Source organism: Bradysia coprophila (assembly GCF_014529535.1).
Source record: "Bradysia coprophila strain Holo2 chromosome IV unlocalized genomic scaffold, BU_Bcop_v1 contig_5, whole genome shotgun sequence".
Lineage (NCBI taxonomy): Eukaryota > Metazoa > Arthropoda > Insecta > Diptera > Sciaridae > Bradysia > Bradysia coprophila.
The window spans coordinates 2,445,295-2,468,978 of NW_023503374.1; the positions used below are offsets into that span (position 1 = coordinate 2,445,295).

The 23,684-nt window shown below is 34.6% G+C and overlaps 1 protein-coding gene and 1 long non-coding RNA gene across 3 annotated transcripts in view; both read right to left on the reverse strand.

Moving 5' to 3' along the window:
* The window catches only part of LOC119071575 (cysteine-rich motor neuron 1 protein-like), a 183,891-nt gene that overhangs the window by 24,320 nt on the left and 135,887 nt on the right, over positions 1-23,684 (reverse strand). The gene's annotated exons all lie outside the window — the stretch shown is intronic.
* Positions 726-14,137, reverse strand: LOC119071613. Its single transcript, XR_005086696.1, has 3 exons — positions 13,975-14,137; positions 4,776-4,778; positions 726-739 (listed from the first exon to the last, which is right to left on the reverse strand). It is a non-coding gene; the product is annotated as an uncharacterized LOC119071613 (long non-coding RNA).

The following is a 23,684-nucleotide window of genomic DNA, read 5'->3' on the forward strand; positions in this document are numbered from 1 at the left end:
TAGCTATTAAGATGACACCTGTCAAGTTACGAATTCTTAAATTCACGATAAACGGTGAAGATGACAGTTCCTATGGGATTTTATACACGCAACTGTCAGGGTCTCAATTCTCACACTAAGTTACTTTAAGAATTCATAACTTGACAGACTGTCAATGACAGCTCTTATGGGATTTTATACAGGCAACTGTCAAGTTATGAATTTTAAGCATTTTAAGAGTTATAATAATTGAGGCTTAGTTCGACGATTCTCGTATTTTTGTAAATCATATTATTCGCGCATAAAATCCCATAAGTACTGTCATGTCACGAATTCTTAAAGTTACGAACGGCATGAGAATGTACGCCCAGACTAACTATTTAAACTTTTACCATAACATCTGAATACAAATCTGTAAATGAACGAGACATCGATTTTCTTTATGATTTTCATACTTTCCGTAAAAGTGTTTGATTGAAAGTGTCGATAAAACAGAGATGGTTAATGGTCGATAATGTCTGATTTAATTGAATATGCATTCGTATAACATAATTTACGAGTTATCATACAATATGCATACGAACGAGAGCGCATATCTCTACAAGCATAACAACTCAATTGATTTCTCATTTTATAATTCGAATGGAGTGTTTGTGTTCACAAAATGTGTTTCATTTTTCCTCAATTGCATACAATATACTTAACAGTTTCATTATCAGCGTTTCTGATCAATTTTTAATGCTATTTTAATTTCCAAAGACTGTTGTTGAGGCAACAACAGTCTACGATTCGAAAAGTCGTGACCACAACAAAAAAGCGAACTGAAAATGTTGTTTGACAATAAATTAATGGAAAATAAATTAATGAAACACATGTCATTTAACAATGGGACCTTTATGTCGCTTTTTGGGACTTGATTTGACACGAATACATTTCCCAATGACAAATAATTAAATTTTGTTATTATTACGGGGAACCATTCCATTTTCGTATTTTTATTTTATTAAACCTGACAAAGCGAACGTGTGCGTAATTTTGATTTAATTATTCGGTCTTCACTCTTATAGGTTTAATGGAAAAAAATGGAATGAAAGTGGAGTGCAAACATAAGTGGATTTGAGTTAAGACATAAATTTTTGATATCAAAAATAATTTCATTTATCTTGATACACATCAATGCGAGCAATGCCAAAGAGAATACTGTTTGAACTTGCCGAACTTTATCGCTTTTTTTACTGCATTAAGTGTATAGCAATGAGAGTTAGTTTTATTGGAAGTTTCTTAATTATAGACTAACCGTCTAGAGTTGTAAGATTAACTGAAATGTTGTTATGTACGGTACGACGATCTTTTTTGCTCGGAATTGTTTGATTGCCATGAATATTAGGGCGTATCGAATTTTGCAAATTTTAAGGTCCGCGATAGAGCTTTGAAAACTCTACAAAACTACCGAAGAAACCGATGGTCCGAAGGGGGCCACTGCCAAGATTGAGCAACATCAAAAATTGGACCTTTTGGTTTTTGACCTATATTTCCTGAGAGACAAATGATTATGTTTAGCTTGTGGTAAAAACCGAAAATATTTGGGCCTCCTATCTTTATCGGATTACCTTGGTAGTAATGATTCTGAAAGCCGATTTGTTCCATTTGAAACAATTTTCCGACACACTCTGACAAGTTGAGTGCTTGTTGCTTGTTTGCTTATTTCTCCCTGGAAACGCCAAAGCTTAGAAAAATTGCTTTACCAAAAACCGTTAACCGGTCACGTCAATAAAATTAATTGCGGTACTTAAACACCATCACTGGTAAACGTAAACATACGTATGGGACCGTGACCCGTTCTGATTACAAATTGGAAATTTGTTTGACTGTTGCATTCTCCACTTGTGTGTTCGCCAATTCAACACCGATAAATTTTCGAACCGATTTAACACACGGACATCATTCCGATGTAAGTAATTAATTTGGAAGTGTGTTACGGCTGTATCGGCTATATATATTTCTAAACATAACAAAATACGATCTCGTTCGCGTATATTTACCCATTGCTGAATTACGATACGTACGCGGTTCAGTTTCAAATTCAAATGTAATTATTTACAATCGATCATAATTGAGTTGCGTCGACATTATAGGCACTATGGTATGTGTATGTGTAGTGTATGCATTAGAGCCGAATTAGAGAAGTTAAATAACATCCAGAGATAAGCTAATTTCGTTATTTTTCTTACATGGCTACCTGTTGTTAATTAACCTTTGCTTGTTTCAACAACAAGTCGAGAGAGAAGAAAAAAAAAACGTTCGAAATTAGTCGGTAATGTGGAACAAAACAACAATTAATCAAATTTCGACAGTTCGGTCTTCATACCACATTGGTAGATTGAACACAAGAACCCATTATGTGAAGTTTGTTTTAAATATTCATTAAAATCAATGAGCGCCGTATGTTTGTAAACTATTTATTCTGTTCCATATAGTCAAATGCGGTGTATACGGTTCAGATGATACAAATGGTAAAGTTGCCATAAAATACCAAAACTATAGCAGCAGTACATTGAAAGCTCGACTGAATGAAACGAAACTTTGTTAGAAACAAGTGAATGGAAGAGACTTTTTTCCTTCCCCCGATTTTTGCTTAAAACTAACAACAATGGCATTTTCTAGCTATTCCAAAATACACTCGGTGTACTCAACATAATTTCAGTTTGTTCCACTTGTACTGGGGAGTGTTTTGAGGGATGGCAACATTCTGCATCATTTGCATAATAATGTTGTGAAGTTAAAACCGTTCATTGGATCTTTTGTGAAACTTGGATGGAAGTTATAATTTCGCATAAAAGTAAAGTTTTTTTTTCTTTCTTTCTTTGAAATAATTGGCATTCATATTAACGATGGAACGTGTATACATAAACGAATCATAAACAAATAAAACTTTGATGGTTTCATGGTTGTTTATTGAACGAAAAGAATTTGCGAGCAATTTTTCAGCATCTCTTTGCAGTTGGAAAACTTTCCGAATGATTCCAATCGAACTGGCAAAGAAGAAAGTTGTTGCACATTTCTTTCAGGAAAATCAAACGAAACTTCTCAAAAGTGTCGATTCGTCGTATACACAATAAAACAAACGTTCACAGTGGCGACGACCCTATTTCTTAGAATATAAGAAATCATGTTCTGATGCACTATTTCACCCATTTTTGATGGCTGACAACCCTTTAGAAACTAGAACTCGACAAAATCTTCTCTACGCAGTGCGCTTCTTCTGTACATAAGGAGCAGGTCTAAGGCTGCCATAGCCTATGAATCAGGGGTTTGTTAATATATTTTTCGGATTGAGTTGCAGGTCCTTCTAATTTTTACCAAAGAAAATTTACAAAATTATAGAAAATCCTCTAAAAAGGCTTAGAAAAATAAAAAAAGAAGAAAATTCATGAAAAATAAAAAAAACGTTACAAAATCCTTGGAAAACGTCAGGCAAATCCTTGGAAACCTTCGAGAATCCTCAGAGGATTGTCTTTGGGAACGAAATTAACATTTCTCTATTTAAATTTCTAATTCAAATTTACCTCAACTCGAGGAACAAAAGTCGAGTCAAATTTGATCAGGTCACGTCGGATCAACGGTCAATCCTTACAGGTAATTTTAATGAGATTTGAACATACAGTTTGTTCATTTCATTTTTACACAGTTTTAGATATGTCAGAGTGTTAAATGTACCCAGTCAATTAAGTTCTTCCCAAATTATGATTTTTTGGCGCAAAATTTAAAATTTCTATCGCGAATTCAAATATTGCGCAATTTAGGAAGAACTTAATTGACTGGGTACATTAAAAATTCTGACATATCTACAATCTTTAGAAACTGTGTAAAAATGAAATGAACAAACTGCAGCCATATGAATCATTTCAGGTCGACTATTTCTGGTTTAGGTCAGGTCAAAGTCGATTTGTTCCGATTCTTGAAGGGCTAAGTATTGACATTTATTGACTGAAGTTCGAGGGCCAGATATTTGTAAATTTGGTTGACAAAGGATTTTCACAAAGATCTGAGGATTTTCGAAGATTTTCCTATTGCTTTCCAAGAGTATTGTTTACTGATTCTGGATAGAATTTTCAAAAGATTTTTTAAATTTTCGTGAATTTTCTTCTTTTAATTTGATTTTCTTGAGCCTTTTTAAGGATTGTCTATGATTTTGGGGATTTTTTTATGATATTCAGGACTTCCTTCCTATTCTTAAAAATTAGAAGGATTTTCTTTTGACTTGCTGGATTTTCGATGATCGTCGATGATTTCGTCGGAATCTATGAGAATTTCTGTGGACTTTCTACAAATTTCAGGTTTTTTTTCGCAAAATTTTGAAGGATTGTCGTTTGATTGACAAAGGATTTTCTATGAATTTCCTCGTAGTTACTAAAAATGCCAGAAATCTACAAATATTTCGGGACAATTTTTTGATACATTTCAGTAAACAAAATCATCAATAACAGGCTCTCTCGTACGTAGTACAAAGTAAACTAAAATGATTAAACCAACAAAATTCTACATATTCGATTAGCGACAAAACTCTGCAAAACAAATTAATTTAAACATTGACGAGAGCAAACAAATTTGTCGCAGTTAACACATTTTACAATAAATTCTAATTGAATTAAAATTGTCGAAAGTCCTTCCAGTTCTCTCATTTTTTTGGTTTGACCAGAAAATCATGCAATGTAACATTTCAGTTGAACCCATAAATGTGTGGGCAAATCCTGTATATTACACAAATTTGTGTGTGAAAAACGAATTTAATTTACAAACTTAATCCAATACAGAACACACACATACACTACACAGTGCTGTACCTACAGTGACCATCATCTGAATGGATGTCAAATTAATCACAAAATTTCATTTAAAAAGGAAATTAAAAAAGTTTGTGGTTTTGTGGTTTTCTGAGTATTTCAACATATTTCATGTGTAATTTGCAACGTTTTTTTTTTCGTTCGAATACAAAAAAGAGACACCATCCACCCACCCTGTTGACTTTTATGCTGTACATGACTTATGCTATACGCGAGATGAACTTTTTGCGGTGTGTAAATAAATATTCATTATACCACACCGTGGCGTGGGTGGAAAGGGAATAGAAAAAGGATATTAGTTTAATGCAAATGTGAGAGATGTGGTTTTGATGTAATCTTCCAAAAACTTTTACTTCACACATTTCATGAGCAAACACCGATCGTGGCAAAAGCTGTTAGCTCAGTTAAGAATATTTCCTTTTTTCTATGGAATTATCTTTTAAAGTAATAGTCAGACTGACCAAATATTGCCATAGTTTCAACGCAATTGAGTCATGAATGGTTTATATAAACAAACAAAGAGATGATTCATCGTATGAGTACCTGTACCTGAATCACTTGTCTTTTACGAAACAAGGCTAAACAAATATCTATAGCACTACGTCTGCCACTTAGTGAATAAAATGCAGGTCATGTTGATGAGTTCATTGAGGTAGTACTACTCGAACGATGTAAATACTAAATTTAAAATTCGAATTTCGTTAAAAAAAATGCAGAAAAAGTCTTCGTGTTGGTTGTCAGGCTTTGAGTGAATCACGTTTTTCAGCGAATGAGTTCCACCTACAATTGTTATTTATCAATATAGCAAGCAACGCATTTGCACTGCACTTGACATTGAATTGAAAATTATCTTGGTTGTAAGTTTGAACTTGTTTTCATAAGAATGTAAGGCGAGTGAGTATATAATACGATGCACTGTCCGATCGTGGTGCGTTGCAGCGTGTTATAATTCAATCAATTCATTTCGACTAAATTTTCGTTTTTACTAAATTGGTAGCATCTGCTTCACTGTAAAAAACAATAGGAAAACTTTGCCATCATAGGCGAAGCAATTGAGGGAGCGAATTCTTTCTTCCGCTCCCAATTCTAAAACTGAAAGTTCTAAAGGACGTACCTGATTTCTTTGGGTTTTCTTTGGTACTTTTAGGATTATTGATTATTCTCTTGCTACCTAATGGGATGACGAAGGCAGTAGTTGCTTGGTTCCTAAAATTCCATCATTCTCCATGGTTCAGTATCCTTCCGTATCAAGAACTTCAGCATATGCCGGGATCTCAAAAGCCTTTGAAGGGGTTCTTTCCATTTTAGGAAACTTTAGGGTAATAGAAAGTAAGTTCCCACACAAAATTCCATGACAACTTTCTGTATCATACCAGCAAATTTCCTAACAAAATAAAAAAATTATTTTTGATGGTAGGAGTCATGGCGGCCTCACAATAATTCATCAAACGTACCTCTGCACCGTAAACTTTAAAGAGGTGTGAGGAGAAGGGGAGGGGCTAAAATTTTGGGCTCCACATCGCATTAGACTCTAGAAGGTCATATTTACCGATGGTCAAATTTTCAGACCTTTCAGACTACTAGGGAAACCAAAAGTGTTTAAATTAAATTTGCGTTCTGTCAAACGAAAGAAACAAGTTACATGTGGTGTACTGTGATCGATTTGAGGTTTCGATCTGAGAGACAGTACAATGAAATTTCATGGCTCCTCAAAAGCTTTAAAGAATTATTTTTGTCAACAAATCAGACAACAAATAACAAATAACTTCAAGTGACTAGTCATACCCAGTTGCATGTAAAAGTCTAGCGAATCATAAGCGATATAAGTGTTGGTCGTATATTGCAATGGTGTGGTGCATAAATAACTATTACGGTATCGGTCAGTCGAGAATTAGCCGCTGCTGTTGTTGTTGGTGAAAATCAGAACCGTTCTCAACCGAAACTAATTGATGAGCACATGATGTGCAATTTAATTAAACTTGAAACACAATCCATATAATTTTATACGAACCAAAAGATCAGATGTCGCTTATTAGCATTATACCTTTGCGAGAATAAACGGGCAAAAAAAAAATGTATTTTATACTCAAAAACTTTTTTAATTATGCAACAGATGAATTTAAAGACGTTCATTCGTTGGGTTTTTTTGTGCTTCGGCTTCTTTTTCACTTGAATTAAATAATTGCTTTTCACTTGGAAAGTCAACATGGTATGAAACGTTTTCGCGTTATATTTTGTTGAACAATTTTTTTTCTGTGTATTCTTTTGCATTTTGCATTATAACACACCAACACAGCTCCTTGACCCTTTTTTTACGATTCGGTTTGTTTTTATCGATTTTATTTGTTTCTCACAACCAACAAAAAACAAAATTGCATAAAAACAGATATTTTATTTGGATAATAAACAAATTAAATTATTGGGGTTATGCCAGAAAAAGGACGGGCGAAATTCGACAAAAATCGGTATAATCCAGTAATTAATGACTGTAAAAATATAATAAAGATCAACGGATTATATACGTTCCGTTTTATTTCGAATTCGCATAAATGGTAGGTTCATTTTTATTACATCTCAATTTAATTTTTCAGGTTTTTTTCTCTCTCTTCGGTATGACTGGTGGATATACAGACAGATATTTCTGTGTAGCAATAATTTTTTGTTCAAGGGCTTATGAATTCATCGGAAATCCTTTTTCTGAAATAAATCATGTTAAAAATACGGTTCTGGAGATGAAGAAGGCGAAATATGTATTCTTGGCTATTATTCTTGCAAAGGACTGACAAAATCTCTTCTTGTTTGTTTTGTTGTTATTTACTGGAGAACTACATCACCATGCCACGTCTACAAACATTTTTTGATCTTTTTTAGCCCGTATGAAGTACTGGGGGCTTATAGGACCTCTATGCTATTTGTAACACATTGAGTCAAAGCAGACGGCAATGTGAACGGATTTTGAAAATTCTTGATTTCCCTGATAGGTTATTGACATTTGTGAGAGCCCAGATGAAAATGAAAAAATTCGGTCGAGTAGGCCCGGAGGTAATAATTAAGGTAATATGTTGTGTCCCAAAGTTACATCACTCTTCATGGTCGACTAGATTCTTACTTCTAGAACCTTAGGATTTTGAAGGATCTCTGAGGTTTTCTTGGGTTCTCTTCTGAATATTTGGTATTATTGATGTCTCAGCATGTTGGTTCCCAAAATTCTAGCAACTCATATGATCCACCATTTTCCAACTACTAGAAATTTATGATTTTGAAGGAATTCTGAGGTTTCGTTGGGTTCTCATCTGGACATTTGATATTATTGTGGCAGCAGCATGTTGGTTCCCAAAATTTTAGCACCTCGCGTGGTCTACCAATCACTAATCGTTCCAGTTCTAGAACTTTAGGATTTTGAAGGTTCGCTAAGGTTTTTTTGGATTACCTTCTAGACTTGTCCTATTATAGTGGTTCCCAAATGTTCCACAGTAGGGCCATGCGGGCAATATATCTACTGACTTAATAGTATTGCGCATGTACTAGGATCACGTACGCAATACGTTTACGGGTAGCACGGGGCTCAGTCACAGCAAACGCTCCGACTGTTCTGACGGTTTGTAGTTTTCATTCCGTATATAGAATTTGAAAATTGAAAATACATCTTCTACTCGTCGGCGAGGAGACTTGTTTACGTAGCTCTAATGCCACATAGAATGCACGTAAACAAAATGGTAAAACCCTCTGAAATTCGGTAAATGTTAACTTTGCATCTGAATTCAGAATGCACATTTTCTAAATTTTCTCCTCGATTTTATTTTTGAGAAATCTTTTCGTTCCACCATTTCCTTCTACGTCTATTATACACAACATGTATAACGGTTGTCAACTTTGAACACATCTATTTAACAGAATTGCTGATGGTCAACATGTATAAAGTATAAATCCAACTGATTTGCTTATGTCGGTCAACTGGACAATAGATTGTACATTCTATGGTGTAACCAGTTCTACGTGCAAAGATTTTATCTCCGCATTTATTCAGCTCCTCCGAGGAAAGTTTCACAATAAATTTACATAAATTCACTTCGTGTGTGTACATGCTGTCGAGGACAGTTTTACGTTTAAGCCATAACATATCAAAACTGTTATTTCGAGGAACTAGAAATCAAAACGATATGATTGTTTGATAAATTTCGAATTCAACGACAACAAGTCATGCTGCAAATGAGTTTCATTTGATGTCTCCTCAAGCTTTTGATGTCGATTTTGAATCAAAATGATAATTACAACGAAACGTTTCTCATACGGGTTTTTGTGTTGTTGGTCCCTAAACCATTCCATATATTCTCACTGTCACGAGACAGTCATTTTAGCCAAAATTAATCTACCTGAATTCTCTTGTGTTATTTGCTGATGATTTTGTTTACATTTATCTCTAAAACAGACATCAAACAAACCACACGTTTCACATGTTATTTTCATATTATGTTAATACGTGGGTGCAAGCAAATGACCTAATGATTAATGAATAAATAAAATTAACTTTGAAAATAACATTAATTCATTCATAGATACGTATCGGAGGTACAGATCACATATACATTTTCGGGTATAATATGAAATGCGAAGCTGCCGGGTATAGGACGTTGATGATAATGGTAATATGACATGAAAGCTCGTTCTTTTTTTGAATAGAATGAATAGCGAGTACCAAATTAAGCAATTAGTAAGCTAACTTTTGGCAGAGCTTATTGGTTGGGTTTTTTTTTGTATTCCTAAGAAACTTTAGGCAATTTTTAGAAATTTTTGTAATTTTTATGAATTTTAACAGTCAGATGCAGTGAACAGTGAACTTGCAGCATTAATTTGCGACAGCTGTTTTTCAGCTGATCCACACGTACAATAAAAATTGTTTATATGATGGAAGCTGCTACACGCGTGTTAGTGGTAAAACCGTATTAAAATGTTTAAGCAATTTCGATTGTTTGTATGTATCAGCTAAAAAACAATTTATTTCACTGTTAAGAATTGTTAAGACTTTCCAATAATTTGTAAGAATTTTTAGGAACAGGAATTTCACGAATTTCCCAAAAAAATTTGAGAAATCATTATTAAAAATTCTAAAAAATCCAAAAGTTCTCAAATTTAAGAATTTTTCAGAATTTTTTAGAATTTAAGAATCGAAATTCCGAACAATAAGCCCTGCTTGTTGTTCCTTAAGTGAATACCTCGAGATTTACAGAAAATGATGAAAAGAAAAAGAGACAAAGGAATTGGGATCTGCCAAGGATTAAGAGTAAATTCGATGACACGTTTGACTTCAGTGATCCAGTGAACCTGTTGCTCGTGCAAGACTGCTTGCGTCGTCAACTAAAGAATCTTGTGGTAGCAAGTGGTTCCATCGAGTCAATTGGATTTACTGTTGGATAACAATTCTGCTAGAATTGCTGTTGGTCTTCGTTTAGTTTCTGAATTGTGCGAGGAACATAAGTGTGTTTGTGATGGAATGCTAAAAAAGGATGGCCTGCACGGTTTGTCATGCAAAATGAGAATTATAAAGATAGCTACGCATGATGTAGTTAACAAAGTTTTTTCCCATGCTCTCCCTTCAGCAGGTTTACCAGCCATGTTGCACCAACTGGGTATTTCTAGAGATGATGGTAAAAGGCCTGATGAAATGACTCTGATTCCATGGAGTCATAGAAAATCGACAGAGTAAAGTTAACCAGACAGGAGCGCTGATTTGACTAGGAACCCGAATAATCTAGTAGCCCTATATTTTTTGCGAATAAACTTTTTCAATTTATGTCACTGTTCATTTGAGTTCATTTTCATACAGTGCTTCAGGGGAACCGCGTTCGATGGACTATTTATTGCAGAAAATTGCGATTTCGATCCAAAGATACAACGCTGCGTGTATTTTGGGGACTTTAGGACCGGATAGAGTAAACGATTTTTATTTGTTGTAACATTTGATTTTTGAAAAGATCGTTATTTTAACGGGCTGCGCCATTGTGAGCAGTCTTTTTTTCCGCCTATTTGAATAAAAAATGAGCCCTGCTTTCTGGTGAACAAATACAAATAGATTTTTTCAACGTTCCAGGTAAAGATCATTGTCATGGTCATGGATGATTTGATTGGTAAATAATTATAACCGAACCATCGTTCTTGTAGTAACACATCATCATCAGCATCACAAAACGATGTTGATGTTTGGTTTATCTTATTAAATATTAATTTTGAGGATTAAAGTTTGAAGAAAAATCTAATAAAAATTATCAACATACTTGTTTCGCATGTAGGTAGGCGGTTAGGTAAGTACAGCGCGACAAATCTAACCGAACTTTATTAGGTGCCATTTAATGACATTAATTTAACATTTACGTTTGGTTAATCAAAATTTCAAATGGAAATAAAGATATACCTACACCAATGTGCCTGGCATTATTGGTCAATTACGTGTGTTGTTTGTAAATACATATTGAATTAATATTAGATTTAGAATACAAATGGCTTCGAACATAAATAAATAATAGTAAAAACCTTAGCCAACCAACCAGACAGATAAAAGGTTTTTTTATTTTCAAAAATATAATATTGTTATTGAGACATTAATGTTTATAACTTACACAATTAATGGATTTGATTTATGTCCACTTCAACACATATTTTAATTAAGCACTGACAATATTAGTGCGTGTGTTGTATAAATGGTGACACATACGAAATTTATGCTTTCAGTGAGATTGGACGCCACCATTTGGGTGGGTTAGATCCCTCGATTGAACATGTTTTGCAATAGATTTTTTAATTAAAAGAAAGTTATTTGATTTTGAAGGAACGGCAAACCATGGGTTTGGACATTTCATTCGCTCTATTCGTCCCACAAACGAAGAAGTAGTAACTCTCTTTACGTTTATTCCAGTCCGTTTTCTGAAAAACATTTTCAATGCGTGGGGTTCAAACATTGTTATTTGCATGTGTTCTGCACCGAAAACCGTTCATTTCGTCAATGAAACATTTTCTTCAGTGCCCTCAGCATATAAATTATTGTACGTAAATGGGACGAAAAGTGAAATGTCACTTTTTTGTGTGACATCGAGTGCTTTATTAGACACAATACACATCAACTGATACTCAGTTGCATAAATGCGCACTACTCCAAGGCTTTTTGTTGTAAAATTGTAAAAAAAAACTCGTGTGAATGTGAATTACTGCTCTCGCTTCGCTCTGACTGCAAACTTCACACTTGTTTAACGTGTTATCGAGAGATGCGAAAAAACTTTGATGAAATTTGTCGCGCGTCTCACACATACGATAAAAAAAACAATGTTCCCAGCTTATGCTAAAAACATTTTTAGCGAATCGAATTCCAGAATTTGGCTGCAGCGCTCGTGCTGGAAACCTCTATTTTTTACCTATAACGCAACAATATGACAAAGAAAAAATTACTCAGAAAATACTCCCATCTCACTACTCTAACATAGTCCATGGACAAACGGGTGACATAACCTCAACAATTGTATCTGAAAATCGGTTAGTAATTATTTAAGCTAATCGTGATACAAGGAAAAACGTCTGCGTATTAAAATTATTCAAAGAAAGTACATACCAGGTATTGTCGATTTATCTTGAACGTTTATTCATGTCAAAATAATATGAAAATGAGTGCGTTTGAATCCGTTTTTAATTATTCCACTACTAATACTCCAATGTTATCCATCTACGAACATGACCATCTCATGAATCGGCGAATAGTTACTCAAGTTTTCGTGGTAACAAGCGCTACTGGGGTTTTTTGTATTTAACGTTTTTACCAATTGTCGAACGATTTTCGAAATTAGCACAGTGAACTCAGCGTAACGGACATGTCAAGTGATTTTCTGTCATAAGACCCTGACGTTCAGTCATGAGAATAAATGAACGATGCCATGAAATGAGATTGAATTATTTTTAACGATCACTGAAATTAATTTGACTGACTCTGAGTTCGTAAACGATTAATTGAAAGGACCATAATTATCGAATAAATCCATTCGCCAATTTTAGATCAGTCTCCTTAAATAATCAAAATATGCACGTACCATATTCGGAGCTGGTCTTTGTTCGAATGAAAAATGTTTTTTTTTTGGAATGAAGTAATTCTTCTAAGTCTTTAAGTGTACATTTTATCATCTTGACAGTGATAAAATATGCATCAACTTCTATTTTCTGTGACAAAAAGAGGATATATTTCAAAAATCGCTTGTAGCAACAGCTTATCTTCCGAACAAAAATAAAAGCTTTTTGCCAGTTGACCGATTTGGCATTATTCCGGAGGAGTATATCAGCAAAATAAAATGAAACGAGACACTGAGTAAATGAAAAACGAATACTTTTCAATTTGCGAGTTAAAACAAATTGGCGAGTACAGTTAAACCAGAAAAAGTGTTCGTTTTCAAAAAAAAATAGTTGGATGAGAGAAATGTTTATTTGAAAATAATTTATTTGTGGAAATAAAGTCAGAAAAAATATTTCCCATTTCTATGATGGATTTTATGAGGTTTTGCTGCTAAGCCACAGCACATAGTGCAAAACTTTCTGTTTTAGTGCTGTTTTTCTGAATCAAAAGATAATGTTATTCGGAGTGGTCGTTCACATACAACAGAAGAATACAGAACTGAAGTGAAGTGACGCAACGAATGTTAAGAGGGTTAAACTTTTTATTCAAAATTGTTAGTTGGTTAATAAGATTGTGGGAATGGCAGGTTACATTAGATGCTGCGAAAGTAATTCATTACTTGAAGCAACGTTTTTATGATAAAAGTAAACTTTAGGCTTCGGTAACTGTCTTTTCGACCAGGGCAGAGTTTAAGAACTCTATCGATGGCTAAGGTAAGTTCATAAGAAAAAACCAGGAGAGAGACCGAAAAATCGTCTGAATTCCCTGTAGTTCTATAGTCCATGACGAAGTCACTCATTTTTAGGAACTGGCCGTCGGTGACTTCAAACTTGTTAAAAGTCCAAATGGTGGCCGAAAATGTGATACCACTCTAGTGTCTAGAACAAAGAAGTGGTGGGAACGTCAGGATTCGACATTGTTTTGAATAAGTTACTCCATGATGAGAGTAACAAAAATAACTTCATAGAGGAACGGGACTAATAAAATGGTTATGTCACCCGAAACAGCTTACGTAAAACTAAATTGTAATTTTCATTGGGAAAGTCGTCAATAACATCCCCAAATATGGAACTTTACATAATCCTGGAACAGAAATCAAGTAGAGGGGAAGTAGTGACGAAATGTATGTACAAGAAACACTGGAACTAGTATCCCAAATTATAGTTACGCATCTTTCCTGAATCTACAAGAAACTTCAAAAATCCGCATGAGGACACGCACGACTTTCCCAGGTGATATCCCAGGCTCGTGAACATGTTCCATGGCCTTCTGGCTGAAATTAGAAGTAGTGGAATGTTGTTTTCGAATGACACCTCCTTCATAAAAAATGGATTGGAAATGTCCAGTAAAAATGGCTTCAAAGTTGTTAAACTTTCCGGGAACTTTAATACCGACTCCTTCATGGCAAACATGAAAGAAAAATCTTCAAGAATTCAAGGCGCCCGGATTCACACAAGTACCTGCACTACAAGTAATGGTCAACTTTTGCATGGGGCAGGTGGTAAAATAATCATTTTTCTGACCGAGCAAATAAAAAAAAAATATTTCCTCAATCCACAGAGTTCCGGTTCAATGACTGAAATATATTTCTCCGAAATGACATTAACATCAAGTTACGCATAGAGAACATTTAAAATATTTATCCATTACATTGACATGACATTGAGCTATTTGCGTTTGAGGACTAAGATAATGAACAACCAGTCCGGAATGTATCATTTCTGATGGAATTAATAATTTGCGATTACCATCTCAAGTAATCGTAAATTATTTAGTGCGCACAGGGTGTGCTGTAATTAATTACGTAAACGAAACGACAAATACGCATTTTCAATGTCTGTAGGTCAAACGACACCACCAAGATCTCATTTCGATGGCGTTAACACCAAAAAAAAAAAGATCTTCGAAATAAAAACTTGTTGCACAACTAAAACATGCTTCTAGTGATACACCCAGCAGTAAAACAAATTCAAATATTGGTTTGGTAATACTTTCATTTCAACGACCGAAAAAAAATCCTTTGCATTAGGAATCGAAATCCATTAATAAAAAGTGGTCGGAGTTAATTCAATAACAGAGAAAAAAAATTGTTTTTGATCATTTTTAATAAAAGAGATTATCGAAACGATTACACAAAAATTACAGGCGCCAATTGCAAAAAAAAGTGAAGAAAAATAAAAGACTCAGAAAATTCATACACACAACGCACACATTCATTCACATCAAAAGAGTCGTGACCGCATTTATTTAAATTTATTTTTAGAAGTGAATTTTAATATTAAATGAAAATGAATTGTTTTTCTTGTTGCGGTTGGTTGAGGTGGTTCTCGCGTTGTATAAAATTATTATTTTTTTTTGTAAATTACATTTCGTACGCAAGTTTTTTTTTCAAAATTAAAAATTCCCATTTTCTCATTAGACACACTGATTAAAGTCAGTCTCTTCATCTCTATTAACAAAAAAAAAAAAAAAATCGATACCGGGCGACATACACCGTACCACCACCTGACAATAAATTAAAAAGAACAAATCTTGTAACGTTGTCGTGTGTGAACCGAACAAGTAAAATGAAGATTGAAATTCAAATATTAGTCGGAGCCCAGGTGTGTATATTATGTGTGGATTACACATTTGATCGAAATAATCCGAATTCATGAGAAATCTATGCGGTTGTGGCAATTCTCCGGCCACAAATCGAAGATGGGAGAGAGGAACATTTCAATGTAATATTTCAAGTGTATTGCACGTTCAATGTACCGCAGAGCTATCAATTATTCACTTTGAATCACCTCTTTATAAATTGAAGCATTTCCATTTTCCCCATTCACAATCCGAACTGTCTTTAAACGTATTGATGTTTTCAGGCTCATGGTACTTTACATGGTACATGCACGTATACATGATGGCATACAGTAGTAAAAGAGTGTCATTTTCCTGACGAAAATGTTTGCAATTCAATGGAAGCAAGTGGTAAAAAGGGAAACCCATCTAAATTTTATGTAAAAATATTTGTGTGTGCTTTCGGCTATCCATGTCTGTCAGAGACTGACAGGCTGTATAGGGGGAAGATGTCTGACAAAAAAAATGCGTAGACCTTTCCATGTTAATTCTAATCACTCTGGAATAACATGTTTCAAGTCACTTGATATTGTAATTCCGTGCAGTGCCGGATTATATCGATGGGTTCAGTCTTCTGGCGCTGGAAAATCAACAATTAACCATGGGAACTTGCTTCACCGAAATTTAAAAAAGCGATGTCTGACAGCTATGATTTGGTTATATATGACGCTACGGCCCCTTCTATTCGTAATAGGAGTTTTAAAAAATTTACTCGCTTCGCTCGCGGCAACTTCATATCTTCATTGTTCTTTACATGCAAGAACAACTTAAAAAGAAGAAAACACAGCAATAGTGGTATTAGTACGAATGTTGGTGTGAATTTGTGTTTAATTTAGAACTTTTGGCTCGTAAGTATTTTGGTTGTGTTCTGTTTTCTGTTACCGAGATTAGAATGCGCAATCTGCAACGGCAATTCGGATAATTGGATGAGTGAACTGAACGACAAATGCTTGAATGGACGGATGAATGAACGCACGAACAGGTAATAATGACGAGGACGTAAGTGAGTAAGGTAAGACTAGAGTAAAGGTATTTAAATTGTTATAGTAGGGATCACTAGCTGAACAAAATACATTAAATATGGCTATGGGGATTCCAAAACGATTAAGAGACTTTGAAAAAGTGGCCTCTAGCGCCATCTACATCCGGTTGAAGTCGATGCAGAGGTAACTTTGATGAATTTCTGTGTTCAAAGAAGAACTGCGGGAAAAACGGAAAATTCGTGAACTTTTTTTGCACTAAAAAAACTTTGAAACTTCATCTTTCGTTTGAGCCCAATATCGCCTGTGTAGCTTTGATTGCCGCTACATAGAAATTCATCAAAGCATCGAAAACGTCAACCGGATGTAGATGGCGCTAGAGGTCACTTTCTCAAAGTTTCCTAATCGTTTTGGAATCCCCATACGCATATTTATCCATGGTAAAAAAATCATGCTATCATGCCAAAATACAGCTAGTGAGCCCTACTAAGGTTGTTCGACGTCGAATGTATTGACTCTATTGAATTGATTGAAATTTATTGAGTGACATGTAAGTGTAAATTTCTCGAATGGTTGCCAGAGCAGTATCGGTGGAAGGGACCATTGGGAATCTTTTCATTGAAAAAACAGCTCTGATCACTACGCTGGAAACTAGTGGAACTTTGAAGCTCTATAGACCACATCATTATTAAAAAAGGGTTTATACTGGATATGGGCATCGCCCGCCCTCGTTTCGTGAAATCTGAGTCTGAAGGTCGACGTCATTATTATAAGTAACAAGTAAATATTTTAAAAGGCGCTGAAAGCCATCATCCAGCTCTGGTTCCGTAGCTTCTCAATTCGGAACTTGAAGCAGTACTAAGCGTTGCGTCGGTTACAGCAAGATAGCGTTATATTTTGAACATCGTATCTCGGTAAATATTTATGAGTTCATGTACTTAACTACTTCAGTACAATCGAATTTCGTTCCATCTCTACAAGATCTTTCATTTCACTTTTTTTTTATTTCAAAGCTGATGATAAACTGCAATGCAATGTGTACAGTAAATAATGTACTTTATACGGCTTCCAAGTGAGTTCATAATCTTTTCATGATCGTGTTGTGTTTTTTTTTCGTTGCGAATTCCTCAATTTGTTTGGTATGCCAAATTGGCAACAAAATTTTTTTTTCTTGTCGTATTGTATTGCCATACACACGTTTATCAAAAAAGATAAACTTTTATTTTCTGTTATTGTGTATTTTCGAAAAGAATGTTGATTATCTCTCTCCCCGGCAATATAATATTATGAAAACGCAAAGCCCGACGAAATTCTTATGGGCAAAATTGAAAGCGAAGCACAACAAGTATTATATGGAATTCCAATTTCTAATTGAGTGTACGTACTCACACAACTCACATGTCAGACAAATTGCTTGTTTCAGTTGTTTGAGACACTAATTTACTCGTTTAGGTATCCGACGATGATAAGGTGTTTTGACTCCTTTTATCACACAACTGTGAGTTCGCTTGTTCAAAATGATATTGTAAAAAGCAATGAACAATCTAATCTTAGAGTGTCGTAAATAACTCAAACAACAATTGTTATGACAATGAGATGAATGTCTTCAAACTAAAGCAATCATTTTATTGGATGTTGCAATATCGGGTTTGTGTAATTCGATATTAAGTTTGTCGCATTAAAAAACAAACTGGAAAATATGTTGCCATGAGCCGTGTTTTAGTGTTGTTGATGGAATGGATTTACGAGCATCTGGGATTGATGTTTTCAGGCTAAGTAAATCGTTGCGACGTTGAATGGCGTTTTATGGAGATTACGGATTTTACGGTTTTATTTGAATTTAAATAATGTTTAAACAAACGCCAGGTATACATTGTGTTGCATTGCAAATATCAAATAAAATTTATTTCAAATTATCGTTACGAAAAATGTAACAATTCGTTAGATGTATGTTGATGGTATCCACTGTCAATATGAATGAGTGAAATAAGTTAAACGATTCTTTGTCTACTGGCCCATGGGTCCCCAATTTGTCGTATACGTGTCAAGCTAATGTCTTTGGTCATTTTTAGACCCGTTCGACCCCTGGGTGTCATAGGTTTACCTCAACATTTGTAACACATCAATCTCAACTCCCTGATTAAGCGGAAACCTATTGATGCCAAATCAGCGAAAAAAAATGTCGGTCTGACTGTTTGCACTATAAATTGAGTGAAACGCATCCCATTTTGAAAATTCTTTTTTTTTTCACTTTGAAATGTCAAATGCTAGTCTAAGTTCGAAGATGAGCCATTTTGGGTCAGAATCTTGGAACCACATAAGATCATTAGGGCTTTTCAAAACGCTACACTTGTAAATTCGTCAAATCAAAGTTAAAAAAAGTTTAAAACGGCGCCAAGCCTTTTTTGAAATAGATCGAGGAATTTGAACGGATTTCGTTTTTTTTTGCGTAACTAGTGAGGTATTGACCGTACGAACCCTACGAAAAAAGTTCTTGAAATTCCGTTGTCAGGATTGTAGCCTAGGTTCCTTGGATTGAGCGCAAATCCTGCTAACAAAAATGGCTGCCATCCGCCATCTTGGAATTTAGTAAAAAGGAAATGAAATCTTGGTGAAAATGATGTTTAGAGAGTTTCTGTCGAAAGGGAATCCTGTGTAACCATTCTTGGCTTTTCAGAGGATTTCCATTCACGTCAGCCAGATAAAATCGTCTAGCCGTCGATTTTCTAAAGAATTAACAGGTTTTTTCCCGAAATGCAGCTACAGACTTCTATGTGAAAATACACATAATACTTAGGGCGTGCTGCCCGTTCAAAGACCGTATTTCTTCTGACTTTATAACAAGCACCTCGTATTTATGGCCCACTTCGACCAATTCCGACTCAAGAGGCTGATTCATTCAAGTTAATTTATCGAACCACTCATGGAATTCACGACAGTGGCCAATGGTGAAAAGGTAAATTTGGATGATTTACAGTGTAGTTTCAATTTGCAGTGTACACCAACCACTCTTACGGGTATCTCCCTATGTTTTATCCACAACGATACAAACGTAAATGAGTCATTTATGTCCCTCCGAAAATCGTTATAACAAATGGCAACACCAAGTAAAAAAAAGCATACTCGGTAATAGCCACACCATCTAATTACATTCATTCTCGATATTCGATATCACCAAACTACTGTGATACACATTCAATCGGTTGTTTTGTGCGTCTGGCGAGGAAATTAATGTGTGTTGACACTAAAACAACATGGAATTAAAATTGGGAGAACGTTTGAAAAGATCGAAAAGACGGTTTTTTTCGTGTGCTCTGTGTTCTCTGTTCGTCTAAACATAATCATGCATCACTCATTAGCATCAATAAATAAAATTTAATCTTACAACAATGGTCAACCGTGTACAAAAAAAAAGCTGAAAGATAAATCAGACGAGATTACACGGAGTTCATTATGATTGCTTTTATAATACGAAGACGAAAAAAAAATAGTTTTGTTAGACACATTAGTTAATTGTTTTTTGTGTTTATTGAATTTTTTGTGCCCTTTGAACAGTAAAAAAAGAACCACAACAACACACAACGATATATTTAATGGATACATAAATCAACACATTTTCTGTTTATATTCACGTACATATGTTAGAATATGGATTTTCATATTACGGAGACTATGCGTTACGTACTCATACAATACGTTTTGTATAAATAAATAACAAGAATCTATTCATGTTTGAAATTAAGTTTTTTTTTCTTCTCTCCTTCAAATCTTCAACAATGAACACATTCATTCCCATTTATACCACCTATGATACAACAAAAGTAAATCTCGGAACTAGGAAAATGAAATACTAGATTGAATCCACAAATTACCGATGAATATAATCTCTTTGATGTAGGTCATTCGAGAGAAAAAAAACCACCAAAAAAACAGCAACAACAATAACAACCGAACAACATGTTCTATTATAATCGACATACGATAATGTGTATCTATGCTACAGCTACACACAAAACGTTTTCAATAAATACACAATAAAAGATAAAATAAATTGATTTGAGCAGTGACATAACACAGAACGAAATATGAAAACGATTTTTCCCTCAATGAACTCATAAACAGGCTATTGGTGCACGAAATGGAAAAGGAAGCTTTTTAATAGTCCCGTATTAAAGGAGCAAAAGCAAAAGGTTCACATTTTCGGGATTCGCGATTTGATGTTTGAAAGTTGTTAAAGGGTCAAAAATAAGACATCCTAGAGAGCGAGCGAGCCAAAAAATTTCCTCTCTTCTCCGACTCCTGGATCTCATTGAATGTCATTTCGATAGTCGTTTTTAGAATCATTTGCGGAGTCTTTTTCTATGATTTATAGAAGCCGAACGTTTGATGATAAAATTCTCCTTTGTTGGACTTCTAAAACATAAAACTTGCGAAATTCTATAGCTTAACATTTGAAACTAGCTCTGTACCTTACCTATTTCCAGCGATCAAGCTAACTTAACTATATATTTGAACGGAATTTCCAAGATGGCAGCTGTCGGCCGTTTTGTTTGACTCTTAAAATATTCTAATCGCGAAACCCTTTTAAATAAACCAACTCTCTATCTGCCCTGCAACAGGAAAAATATTCCTCATGACAACAAAAAAAGAAAGAATAATGAGGAGAATCGAAAAGAGAACATGTCGCCCATCTCACCCTAACAAGATTTTTACATACGGAGTAATATGGTCCTTTATAGTAAAATAAATGTTAAAAAAATTGAAGTACAAGATTTGAAATCAACCGATTAAAAATGATTTGATCGATGGAAGTAATTGACCCGATAGTAATACTGTCATATGTAACAGGTTAATGAAATGTAGTGCAAAAGTTCTTTAATTTTGAACTCTAATTTTGCGGCTAATTTAGGTGATATTCGAAAAACTGGGAAAATCGCTTGAAAATTTTGGAAAAACGTTCGAAGTGTAAACGTTTTACCTTTTTTTATTCGTCAAACACCGGACTATAAGGTATAATAGGAACGAGGTACGAGTTATTCATGTTGAAACTTATATGAAAAGAGTGAAATACGATTGTAACAATAACCGCTGAACTACATCACAACAATACGCATCAAATGTAATATGTGACAAAATTGTTTGAAATTGTCTTGTTTATGAAAAAAAAAACAATTATTTACGACGACATGTTGACCTTAAACATTAGATCCATATACATCAACTCTTCTTGGCTTGAATCAAATTGCCTACCTCATGCGGGTTACTAAAAACAATATCGATACCATTAGCGCCCGAAAAGGATATAATGCACGAATACACGTTCAGTTCCATTAATTGTCAACATATCGACTTATCTACGGCATATCGTATGGCAGTACTCAAATTTTCCTCGTAAATTCGTTCTTTTTTTGGACAGGTGATGAGAGTGAAACCAGAACCAACAGAATATTCTCTTACATACACTTTTATCACAGTGAACGATTGAACGAACGAAAATCTATTGAAAGACTACAGTAGAGTGCTTGTGGTTTTTCGACCTGTATGCAGCAAATGTTCGACGATTTTTATCAAAAAATGGAATTTTCTAGAAGATACGTTTCTATTTACAAAAAAGTGCGATGGAAGGAAACAGTTTCGTTCGTGTACTCGGAAGCCTACATATAAGTCGGACCGAGTCAGTTTTACTTTGATTCTTATTTTTGTTGCTCGTTACTTGGATGTTTCCTTGAATAGTCGTCAACGTGATGAAATTATTTGATTTTCTTTTTTGCTTTGACTTCTTTCAATGTCACTTATTAGATTTTCGTATGTTTTATGTTACACATAAAGAAAGCAGAAAAAGGGAGATCTTTTCACAAGGTTTATTTTTCGGATTGGTTATGGTCATTGAATAGATTACGTATCCCAGAAAATATGGTCAGACATTTTCCAAAAATAAATCACGAAGGACTTCGTCGTTTAGTTTGAGAATGGAAAGAAAACCTTGCATATTGCGTCACATAACAAGCCATAACCAAATTGTAAAATGCAACGAAGCAAAACTTTGGAAATTTTCCTTATTTTCACACTTAACGAAAACAAAAAGGAAAATCATTAAATCCTTTCTTATCAGACAAAACTGTTAATTTAAAAAGTTTTGAATTTCACATCAAGTTAAAGAGGTTTCTTGTTTCGTGGAAGTTGTAAATCTCATTGCTGCATAGATATACACATTTTCGTTGGATATTTATGCACAAAGCAGAATATCATTTCTAAATAAATATTTTCGGTCGGGTTTGGTTCAATGAAGCAAAAGAAACCGGGGGCTGCAGGTGGAATGAAATCATTCTTTTTAAGTTAATTGATGTGCATTTTGTGGATTTTTCTCTCGGATCTGCGTTATAGCTCTCAGCAGTATAATGTTACCTACTTGTTGTTTTATTCCCAGACCATACACGAGATACACGAGTAACAGAGACATGTTTCTCTTTTCGTTTTGTTTTTGTAGCGTTGCTCGTAAATATTTGATACTTTCCAGTGTACAGATTGATAATAGTACATTACTATGCCAGGGAAGGAATCTGATATTTCGTATCCAAATGAGTGAAAGTGTCCGAGGGCTTCATCGTGATACGAAATACCAGATTATTTCCCGAGTGTAAGTATAACGTTTTACTTTACGAGCGATGTAAAGCATAGGCCTCGAATCAGGACAGCTCAACCTGAAGTCTACAGTGGGTTCGGAACATATTTGAGATTTTTTAGAGTTTTCAAGTCCCAGTAAATTAAGTGTTTCCAGTCTATGTTATTTTGGCGCAAAATCTGAAAATCCCTTAGCGAAACACTGGGAATACCTTAATTGGCTGAGATGTCCAGGACTTTTCCTGGCCGGCTACAGATTCCTTAAAAAGCAATTTTCCATTTTACTGGAGCTCAGAATATCTGAATGTGTTTAGGTCTGAACCTGAACTGAAAATTTTTACCTGACCTGAATTTACCTGAAATCTGAAAATATGTAAAAGTTCAGGTAGATCAGGTCTGAAGAAATGTCAGATTTACCTGAAATCAGGTCAGATCAGTTCAGATTGAAATATTCTCAGGTCGACGTGAAATTCAGGATCAGATCAAGGGATAACC